Here is a 12,153-nt window from a genome sequence, read left to right as displayed (position 1 = left end):
CAGTGTAATAATACACTGTGTTATTATACCTTTATTACAGTGTAATAATACATTGTCTTATAATACCTTTATTACAGTGTAATAATACACTGTGTTATTATACCTTTATTACAGTGTAATAATACATTGTCTTATAATACCTTTATTACAGTGTAATAATACATTCTTATTATACATTTATTACAGTCCCATAATACATTGTGTGATTCTACCTTTTTACAGTGCCATAATACATTGTGAAATTATACCTTTATTACAGTGTAATAATACACTGTGCTATTATACCTTTATTACAGTGTAATAATACATTGTGTTATTATACCTTTATTACAGTGTAATAACACATTGTGGTATTATACCTTTATTTCAGTGTAATGATACATTGTCTTATTATACCTTTATTACAGTGTAATAATACACTGTGTTATTATACCTTTATTACAGTGTAATAATAAACTGTGTTATTATACCTTTATTACAGTGTAATAATACATTCTTATTACACATTTATTACAGTCCCATAATACATTGTGTGATTCTACCTTTTTACAGTGCCATAATACATTGTGAAATTATACTTTTATTACAGTGTAATAATACACTGTGCTATTATACCTTTATTACAGTGTAATAACACGTTGTGGTATTATACCTTTATTACAGTGTAATAATACATTGTCTTATAATACCTTTATTACAGTGTAATAACACATTGTGGTATTATACCTTTATTACAGTATAATAATAAATTTTGTTATTATACATTTATTACAATGTAATAATACATTGTGCTATTATACCTTTATTGCAGTGTAATAATACACTGTGCTATTATACCTTTATTACAGTGTAATGATACATTGTCTTATTATACCTTTATTACAGTGTAATAATACATTGTGTTATTATACATTTATTACAATGTAATAATGCATTATGTTATTATACCTTTATTACAGTGTAATAACACATTGTGGTATTATACCTTTATTACAGAGTAATGATACATTGTCTTATTATACCTTTATTACAGTGTAATAATACACTGTGCTATAATACCTTTATTACAGTGTAATAATACATTCTTATTATACATTTATTACAGTCCCATAATACATTAGAGAGAGAATGGAGGGTCCTTTCAATCAAACTTTTGACAGGTTTATTGCTTTATGACCCTCTAAGCCCCGCCCCCTTTGACCGTGGGAATTTCCCACGCTAGCTCCTCCCACTTATGGGCTGTACGTACACACCGTGGGAAAATCGGACTTACGCCACACCTCCTTATGGGTTGAACATCTGAAGCGTGAGAAATTTCCCACGCTCAGTAGTTCTAAACAGTGTATATTTAAAACTTTTTTAAGAAATAAAAACATAGTCAAGAGTGTGAGATCAGTGTTTTTTATTAAAGAAGACAGATGTACATTCATCACTTTAAACGTTAAACTTTTAAGGTTAAAAAACATTAAAACATTAATGAAATGAGTTGAAATTGCATTTTTTTCTCTAAAATAGTTATTAAAAAATGAGATGTTAAAACATTAAAACAACATTGACAAAAAGATAATTTTTAAAATGTTGACTTGTAAGCATTTAACTTTCACACAGTATTTTGTAAAACTTTTTACATAAAACACAAACACTGTTAAAAAGTGTTACGTTTTTACATACCAATTGTTAAAGGAGTCAGAGTTTAAAAGATACAAAAGTGTTTTGTTGTAGTGGAGCAGAGTGGACAGCGTCCTCTCACTCCGGAGCCCAGTCAGAAATGAAGCTCTCTGACCCTTCCAGAGAGACAGACCCAAACTCCGCCCCTATCCCACCCACAACAGATGTCATCGTGGGAATCTCCCACACTCCCTTCAAGCTCCCAAATTGAAAACACATCCGGTCATCTTGGTGGCCGAACTTAAATGACCAAAGAAAACCGATGCAACGGCTCGAAGAGACCACACCCCCTAACACACCCCTCTCAAAGCTGAGAGGTCAATTTTGATTTAAGGGTGTGTGTAAAAAATGACGTCACGTGGGAATCCCTCCCTCCCTCCCCACAACGTCACAGTCACATGAGATGTTTAAAAAGGAGCGCAAACTTACAGTGAAATACTACCTGTGATCTTACAAGATAATCTACAATGGCAATGGCTGCCCCTCCGAAAACTCCAGAGAGAAACATTGCTGAAGCTATGGAAGATTTGACTTTAGCTCCACGAAAAAAACGAGGAACGCACGGGCCATGCTTAACACAATTTCTTCACGAGCCGGAAGATTCTGTGATATATAGTTTTCACTTGTCTGTTAAAACGTTAAAAACAACGTGCTTTAAACTTTTTAAAAAGTGAAGCAATGTAGGCCTATTGGGTAACAGATCAGCGAGTTGTTTTTAATTAAACAAAAGTTTTGTTTTCCATATATATTTAAAACTTTTTAAAAACACTGTATAAAGTTAAAATGCAATGGTTTAGTATTCGTACATTTTACAACGTTATCTGAAAAAAGTTAGAATGTGGTCCTTCACATACAGATTTAAAAAAGTGTTCAAAACAACATCAACTAAAATACAATATGCTACTAACGTTTAGTTTTAAGTTCCGTATTATACATCACTCATCGACGCTAGAAACATGAATGAGTATAGATCATGTGTGAAGCCGAGCCTTACACTAGATTTGTTTATAATTACACTAAATAACATTTATAAAAAAATAAAAACTCATGTTTTAGTTCATTTTGGACTTTTAGTGAAGTTAACAAATATTCACTAACTTACTGATTTATTCTCTCTTCGATAGGATAATCCACATCTCCCAATGGAGAAATCTGATCATTGTTTAAGAATGCGTTTTGGAGTAAAAAATAATGAATCTGTTCAAAACTGTGCTTTAAACTTTAAAACCGTGAAACGTAAGCGATAGGCAAACAGTTTTTTTCACAGACATGTAACACTTTCACATACAACTTTTTAAAATGGTACAAACCGTTAAAATACAAAGGTGTGGTATTTAAAACGTAGCCTATCAGAAAAATGTAAAACAAGTTAGAATGTTTTCCTTCACATACAGATTTTAAAACCTGTTAAAAACTAAAAAGTCAACGTTAAATCATTTAAAACAAGTTATAGAATGTCTTTCACGAACGACTTTTAAATACCAGAAAAATTTAAAATTATGTTTTTTAAGCAATGTTTCAAACGTGAGCATTTAATATATATCAAACAACGTTTTTAAGTAAAACTTTTTAACAATACGATTTGCTGCTAAGTTTTGTTTAGTTTTTAGCTAAAATATCTCTTTGCGCTCCGAAAGCACAACACGAATGAGAAATAGACTGGCCTGTGAAGCGAGTCTCCGCCCACCTAACACTCTCCCCAACGCGAGCGCATCAGAATTCACGTGTGCAGAGGTAGCTACAGATTTAAATGTTGGTAAATGATTAAACATAATAACTCTAGGTGCACGAGCCGTCTGTCGTCAACATGCGTGGGGTTTTATTCGTTTACAAGTACACAAATAAACATCCAACTCTGTTCACAAAGTGAAAGAGGCGAATAATAGGAAGAGACCAAAAGTCGGTATAGCGTTATATCTCTTCTGCACAGCTCACGCATCTCATACGGACATACCCTCTACGTACATGAGCAGTTGTCATTCTACCTCAAATTGCCGTAAATCCTCCAAGTGACCGCTACAATGTGTATGCATTAACATATCATGCAACAGAGTTAAAATGTCTCAAACTATTTTTAAAAACATTAATACAACTCTTGCTTTACAAAAAACTGGTATTAAAACAGGGTAAACTAAATCTACAATTTTGTGTCCTTAGTTTTTTCAGTTAGTCATATAGTTATTTCTTTTTTATTCTCTATTTTTACAGACCTAAAATCAAGATGCTTCAAAGTAGGCTATGGATTGGAAGTAAATTACCAAAGACACAAACGACTTTGAACATTTATACATCAGTGTGTTGCTAATCAGAATTCTATATTCTTTAAATAAAGATTCATCTTTATTCATGCTTTAATTTCTTTAAAACAGTCTGATGACATGCAATATTTCTGTGGTTAATTGATTAGTAATGTTGCGAGAGGTTTCCTCATACGAGTAAAAAATGCTTTAGATGTGTTTGTGACAAAACATTGTATTCACTTAGACTTTTTGAATGTATTACTGATCCTTTTTTCTTCTGACCAACTTACATTTCATATTACCTGAGGCGTATCTGTTTCCTACAGTTAGCTGTAGGCCTAATGTTAGTGAACTCTAGGTCTTCTCTTTGTTCATATACGACAGTATTCACATGAATTGACTTGATTTGATAAAATTATGGTTTAAACCATCATCTTGACGTGAGACATTTACATTATATTATTATAGGCTACCGTCCTAGTTTTTAAATAGCGCTAAAATGTATATTTTACATTTGAACCCTTTATGCGGATATAGAATGCCGCACACGGTTCTCTGACATATCTTATCGTGTAAAACATCTATGTAGATCTAGCTAGGCTATGTTTTTAAAAATACCGCGAAACAAACACAAGGGCACATCTTTCTATAAGCGACCCTCAAAATCTGTGCATACAACAAAACACATGTATGTGTACAATGATTTATCAGGAAATTACTTTTATTTGAAGAAAAAAATTAAAATCAGCAGGTGGTTGATAACTATTGAAGCTAAACACCCCTGAATTCGGTAATGCTATACTGATATCACGTTTTAATTTTAACTCAATTCATTTGAATGCGCTAAAGGTCTATAAACTTTAACATCTTAATAGTTGGTAAAATGAACTTAAAGCCTAGGCAAAATGAAATACATCCTAACTAGTTTCTACATGCTTGTTACAGAACTTATGGCGTACAATTCACCCATGCATATGTTTAAAAATATATGTATATTTATATATGTAAATTGTTGGTGTAATTATAGACATCTCTCGGTGGCATATGCATAACTTCTCCATGACGCTACTTCTGATTCAATGTGGCATTATATGTAATCCTATACAGCTGTTTATGGCGTCATGATGACAACCCCTCCAGCGGGGCGGGATGAGCTGTTGTCCTGATAAATATTTCAGGACTTCGCACACAACCCCGGTTTGCCGGTCTATCATTTTCTTCACTACTTCAATGTATACTCGATTGTATAATGTTGAAATAAAAATAAATAAATAAATAAATAAAAAATGACAAACTTTTCTGTTGTGTCTGAGCTCATAAAAATATTATTATAATAGTATACATAATAATAATATTTAGAATAATTAAAAATATTTATAAAATATTTCAGAGATCCTTGTAAAGAGTTGCGGAATGTTTTCTGCATTTTAATTACTGTATTCCTGAGGTGGCAACCATTTCCATACCACGCCTGGATGCGCTGTGTCACGGACCACCAAGGCACATTGCGTCTCTGAAAAATGTGTGGTGATTTTTCAAATGATACAACTAATTTGCCCTCTGTGTACAGAACAGAACAGAAGAAAGGACATTTTGTAGTGTTCAACAAAATTCGTTTTTGTTCTTATAGCATCGGTTCCTGCTTCATAGGGGGAGGAACCACATACCCCCTACGTCGACCTTCTATCTGTTCAGGAGTTCATTACATTTTTTTAATAAGATTATGTGTTCTGTCATGGATGACTACTAGTCATGGGATGTCCCGCAGAGAGAAGGGCTTGAGTGGACACGCCCTGTGGTCACATTTTTATGTCTTCATCCAGAGTTTACCCCACCCACCGCCAACCTCCTGTCGTCCTCTCACTCTGCCTTTTCCCCGCTTCGCAACGTAGCCATCCTACAGCCCCTGCGACACCCGTAACATCGACCACCACGCCATCCGTTTCAGGCCAAACGGAGGAGCAGGGGTGGGTATACTTTAACCTGGATATGTCTCACCAGGATATGTCTCACCAGCAACCTCCGGCTTGTCACAGTCCTGACATGCGTTGGGAACAGGAACTCCTTGACACCTTTCAGAATTGGACTCTTGCTACAGTAACTCCATCCGAACTTTCCAATGTATCTAACGCGGCAATGCAACAGTGTGAAGAAAGGTTGCACACATTTGTCTACTGGCCCTCAAGAATAACTGTTCGACCAGACCAATTGGCTAAGGCTGGTTTTTACTATGTTGGTCGTCGTGATGACGTGAAGTGCTTTTGTTGTGGTGGTGGACTCAGATGTTGGGAGCCTGGTGATGATCCATGGGTAGAACATGCCAAGTGGTTTCCAAGATGTGAATACCTGTTGGAAGAAAAGGGCCAAGAGTTTGTTCATCAGATTCAAGCAAGATTTCCAAGACTATTTGAACAGCTATTGACTAATGGAGACAGCAACTCAAGAGAATTTGTTGATCCACCTGTTGTACACCTGGGTCCTGGAGAAGACCGTTCAGAGGATGCAGTGATGATGAACAATCCTGTGGTGAAGTCTGGTTTAGAGATGGGATTTGAGCGCGGCCTGGTGAAGCAAACCGTTCAAAGCAAAATTCTCGCAAGTGGAGAAAATTACAAAACCGCTCAAGAGTTGATGTCTGATTTACTAAGTGCTGAAGATGAGAAGAGAGAGGAGGAGCGAGAAAGTGAGTTTCTTACTTTTCTTAAGAAACATCATCTTGCCATGTCACAGCAGCTAAAAAGCGTGCAGAGCTTAATGGACCATCTTCTAGAGGAGAACATCATCTCACAGAAAGAGTATGACATTATTCGTAACTCCACTACAGTCAAGCAGCAGACAGGGCAGCTCATTGAGTTAGTCCTGTCGAAAGGAAATACAGCAGCAGAGGTCTTCCGCAACTGGATCAAGAAGAATGATGTCTGCCTGCTGAGAGAACTGATGGCCCAGACAAGTGAAGCTGCATCCCCGAGTCAAGATCTTTCAGACTTGCCTATGGAGGAACAGTTAAGAAGACTTCAAGAGGAGCGCACATGCAAAGTTTGCACGGATAAGGAAGTGAACATTGTCTTCATCCCCTGTGGTCACCTAGTTGTGTGCAAAGAATGTGCACCTTCTCTGCGCAAGTGCCCCATATGTAGAGGATTGGTCAAAGGCGCTGTCCGTACTTTCCTATCATAAAGTGAAGATATTTATCATCCAAGTAACAACAGTTTTTGGATGTTCAAATTTACACCAACTCTAATTGTTTCACATATAACTGTTGATTGTTAGATGATTTATCTAACAATTGAAATTGACGATAGGTTAAAATATTTTTATTTTTATATGTTAAATATTCCTTTCCCTCCTTTCACGTAAAAATACCACGTATCATCTGTAATTCATTAGCTTAAAGGGGTGGTTGATTGCTATTTCACTTTTTTCATTTTAAATACTGTGTAATGTTGCTGTTGGTGCATGAACAGTATCTGCAAAGTTGCTGCGCTGAAAGTTCAACGTAAGCAGAGATATTGTCTTTTAAAAATCAGGAAGTTTAATGCCTACAAAAACGACTCGAATGGGACTACAACGAGATACTTCCCGGGTTTTATACGTAACTAACCCATACATTTACATCAACCCTCCCTCCGGAACATGTTCTGCTGTCGAAGAGGAGGAGTTATAGTGGAGAGCTGTAGCCGTCAGGTCTTCTGTGTTCAGGCTTCCTACAGACGCTGTAGTTCGTCAACAATGGTTAAAATTTAAGTTTGATTATGTTCCTGACAATTACAATCGTAGTTTAGCTCTCTGTGCTGCGCATTTTACGGAAGACAGCTTCCAGAATCTACACGAGTTCAATGTCGGATTCAACAAGAAACTATTACTCCAACATGAAGCAGTTACAGCTTTAAAACCAGAGGCCACAACCTGCAAGTAAGATTTAATCATTTTAAATGTATTTGCCTGTATAATTTAAAACGTACGTTTTAGTTTTATCAAGGATGTAAAAAAATGCCAGCGCTGGCTTTAGTATATGACAGATGCGTATAAACATTTTGGACCCGAATTTGTATATGTAAAAATTTTGTAAACGTATTTTCCATGTATACTTTATGACGTAATTTTTTGATTTGATCAAGAACGCAAACCAATGCCAAAGCTGTTTGGTTATAGTAGCTAGTTAGTTCGATGTTATTTTGTGTGTATAAGAAACGTGTACAAACTTCAAAAAATTATCGCAACAGCGAACTTCAGCGGCTGTTATCACATGTACACCTAAAGAAAACGACAAACTGAGTAACCGGTAAGTTTTGTGAATAGTTAAACGGTTGTTCATTCTATCAATAAAACAATATCTTTAAAAAACGGTATTACTCAGTCATGTATTCAGTTATATTAAATGTTTAATCAGGGGGAAAGCGTATCTCAAAAGCTAACAAACAGCAGTAGCATTTTCAAGTAACAGCGTATGGAAATTCTTTGCGAGAATAATAATAAAATAAAATAAATTACCATTCAGAAACGTTTAGTAAGAGCCGTGTTTGCGGAGGTTCTGCTTGACTCTCTTCATCACCGCTCTCTGGGTCTGATTCTGGCTCAAACTGATGAGGCAATATTGACACCATTACATTTGACCGGGTCCGGAGCACATGCAACTGTCGCCCGTAAAGGTAATGGGCGTGAAGATTCCGGACGCAGTTTAGCCAATTACAACACACCGGCCGAACTAACCAATCTGAGCTCATTGCCTCTTTCTGAGGGAGTGGTTTCATAGAATCAGGAAGTCAACCGGTCGTTCGAATGACAGAGGAGGAAGCGGCTTACAATAAAGGTGAAATTTATGAAAAATAAGGCGTTTTTTAACAAACGAAACACGAAGACATGTTATATTGCAGCCCATAAACATAATCAAGCTAAGAAAAAAGGCAGTAAACCACCCCTTTAACCATGTTGTTTAGTGACACACACAAAATAACTGTGTAATAATAACAAAATAAGTGTAATAGTTAGACAAGTTTAAAGTGTAATACTCAACTTTCACGTCAATGTTTTGTATATAGCAGAAAGATGTTCTAAAATAAATATGATTTGTTTAGTCTTAAACACTCTCATACTAGAAGGACCGTCATTTAATTCTCTTTATGCAATATTTGTTCATGTTTTTCATACATTCCTATATGAACATGTTTGACCACGCTCTGTGACTATACACTTTTTGCAAAAACAGTACAAAAACAAGATGTAAACAGTGTAATGTGTAAAATGTCAATTCAAACGCTAAAACTGATCACTATAGTAGCTTTTCTGTATTTGTTTTAAATGACTCATGATGCATTTACTTTTAACCCAGTTGACCTCTAGAATTTAGGTTTTACCAAAGTGTGGAACTTTGTTTAACAGCCTCGAGCTTGGATGAATATGCCTCTCTCAGTGCAATAGTCAGATGTGATTCTGTTGTAATAGTTTAAGTGTAAAACAGCATGCACTTTGTGTAATTCATAGAGGGAAAAGTTGCACTAAATGAAGTATCAATTTAGTCAAACAGAAAGACTATCACTTAAATTCTTAATTGTCATTTATTTCTATAGACAGCTCTCAATGAAAAGTCTTCACCTAAAACATACGGTCCAACATACAAAATGTAAAACAGGGTCATCATTTGCATGCTTTTGTGAATTTATAATAAACTATGTTTTTGAAGCCTCTTTTCTTAGAGGTTTGGGTCTTTTGAATCTTACATGGATGTTTTGGACACGTGTGACTCTGTATAAAGATTATGTTTTAAAGTTAGTCCATAAGCACAACTATTTACACACATACGAAGTAGGAGAATATCTAACTGTATATTGTAGATTGTGAACACTCTATTACCCGTTTATTTGGGGTCAGAGAACATCCTTAGCTCATACGTTTCTTTAATTTGTGCAGGATGTTGAAGTGTTAGTTAAAAAATGTATTAGTTAATAACAAACAAACAAACATTAAAACAACATGGAACCATGATATTAATATATAAAATATGGTATAATTACATGTTGAAGCATAGCCCACTCACAGTTTGAAAATGACTTCCATAATATTTTCTTTTAGTAAAGCTATGTGTGGATCACCCGACACAAAGTTTTGCGTTTGTGAGTGAAATCTCACAAAGATTACACCAATATTAGCTTTCTCGAACATTGGATGTTTGCATTATGTCTGAAACTTAGAAATCAACATGCATTTCCTGTGGTTGTTAAATGGCTCAGGTAATTCATATGAAATGTAAGTTGTTCAGAAGAAAAATGGGTTCAGTCATACATTTAAAAAAAAAAAAGTCTTCTAAGTGAAGATGACGTGTTTGTCACAAACACATCTGAGTTTTTATACGTGTTAGGAAACCTCTCGCAATATTACTAATCAAGTAATCACAGAAATAATGCAGGTCACCAGATTGTTTTAAGAAATTAAAGTATAAATAAAGGTGAATCTTTATTTAAAGAAGATAGGCTTCTGCTTTTGCAACACACAAATGTTTAAGTCGTTTGTGTCTTTGGTAATTTACTTCCAATCCATACTTTGAAGCATCATGATTTTAGGTCTGTAAAAATAAATAAATAACTATGCCCACTTTAGGGGTAAATGAAATATTAAATTGTGTGCCTTGTTTTAGTGTAATACCAGTTTTTGTAAAGCAAGAGTTGTATTAATGTTTTTAAAAATAGTTTGAGACATATTTTAACTACTTTTGCATGTTTAATGCCAAAAGTTTAGTGTGATTTATAATGTTAAAAGGTTTTGCTTAAAAACTATTCGTTTTACGTATTTTTTAACTGTTGTTGTCTGATATGTTAAATGCTCACATTTGAAACATTGCTTAAAAACATAATTTTCCATTTTTTCTGGTAGGCTATCTTTAAAAGTCATTCGTGAAAGACATTCTATAACTTGTTTTAAATGATTTAACGTTGACTTTTTTAGTTTTTAACAGGTTTTAAATCTGTATGTGAAGGACCACATTGTAACTTTTTTCAGATAACGCTGTAAAATGTACAAATACTAAACAATTGCATTTTAACTTTAAACAGTGTTTTTAAAAAAGTTTTACATATATATGGAAAACAAAACTTTTCTTTAATTAAAAACAAGTCGCTGATCTGTTACCCAATACATTGCTTTTTTTTTAAAAAAGTTTAAAGCACATAGTTTTTAACGTTTTAACATTTTACAAATGTATTTTCAACTTATACAACGTTTTAATGACTTTAAACACTATGTAATTGTGAAAGTACAACTTTTCTTCAAATGTATGTTAGAAAATAGAACTATTTGCTTGATATAATTTTAATACATGTTGTTTTAGATGTTTTAATTCTAGAACATGTTTGCAATTCAAACTTTTTTAACATTTTACAAATGTGTGTTTACCACCCTTTGTATTTTAGTGATAAACATTGTTTTAATGTCTTTTTTGTATGTGATTGTGAAAAGTACAACTTTAAATGTGGACCATGGGAATTTTCCCACATTGGAGGGCTCAGTCCAAAAGTGAGGTGAGGTGGGGTGGGGTGGGGTGAGGTGAGGTGAGGTGGGTGTTTGAGTGTACAGAGTTGTAAATTAAATATAATTTCTCCTGTGACATAGACGAAGCAAAGCATAGCAAATTTATTTATATAACACAATTTATACACTGGCAATTCAAAGTAGAAAGGATTAAATAATCACAAAAATGTATTCAGCCAATCGATGCTTTTCTTTGGGTATCCATTCGCTGCAGCCGTTAATCCTATTGGTGCGTATATCCATCAACAGATCCAAATGCGTCGCTCCATTTAAAAAAGCTACGTGATTTTAGAAAAAATCTGTTCCAAAACCTTCCATTAATTGAAACATGAATTTTAAATCGTAGTGGGCTATTTTAAATGCTCATCCTCAGAAATAGGTCACGAACATTCGGGTACATCCATTCCAAAATCACTGCAAAGTATGTAAACGTAATCCTCTGGGTGTTTTTTTTTTTTATATATAATCCGCAAGAAGTCGGTAGGCTATCTTGTACCCGTGGTTAATCCAGCCCACTCTGCTATGAAAACCGGTTCACTTCCATCATCTTTTAAATCTCTCCATACTCTGTATACAATAAAATCCAATCAGGGTCCTCCGTTGAATTTATGGTGTAGCCTATCGTTCGTCGTTATCCACGTAGTCTGACTTCTCTGTTGATTTTGTCATAAACATATGTATACGCGCGTCCTTCAGACAAGTGAAACGTATATTCCACACGATC

At 34.6% G+C, this 12,153-nt stretch overlaps 1 pseudogene across 1 annotated transcript in view; it reads left to right on the top strand.

Annotated features, from left to right (window-relative positions):
* LOC308690323 (baculoviral IAP repeat-containing protein 2-like) overlaps window positions 1-7,085 on the top strand; it is a 73,531-nt pseudogene extending 66,446 nt beyond the window's left edge. The window contains exon 2 of the transcript in view: window positions 5,732-7,085. The product of the transcript in view is annotated as a baculoviral IAP repeat-containing protein 2-like (transcript). The remainder of the gene's footprint in view (window positions 1-5,731) is intronic.
* Window positions 7,086-12,153: the final 5,068 nt, after the last annotated feature.

This window comes from Scardinius erythrophthalmus (assembly GCF_964197995.2).
Source record: "Scardinius erythrophthalmus genome assembly, chromosome: 5".
Classification (NCBI taxonomy): domain Eukaryota; kingdom Metazoa; phylum Chordata; class Actinopteri; order Cypriniformes; family Leuciscidae; genus Scardinius; species Scardinius erythrophthalmus.
Note: the sequence above shows the minus strand (reverse complement) of the source record. Positions and strands in the feature narration are given on the sequence as shown.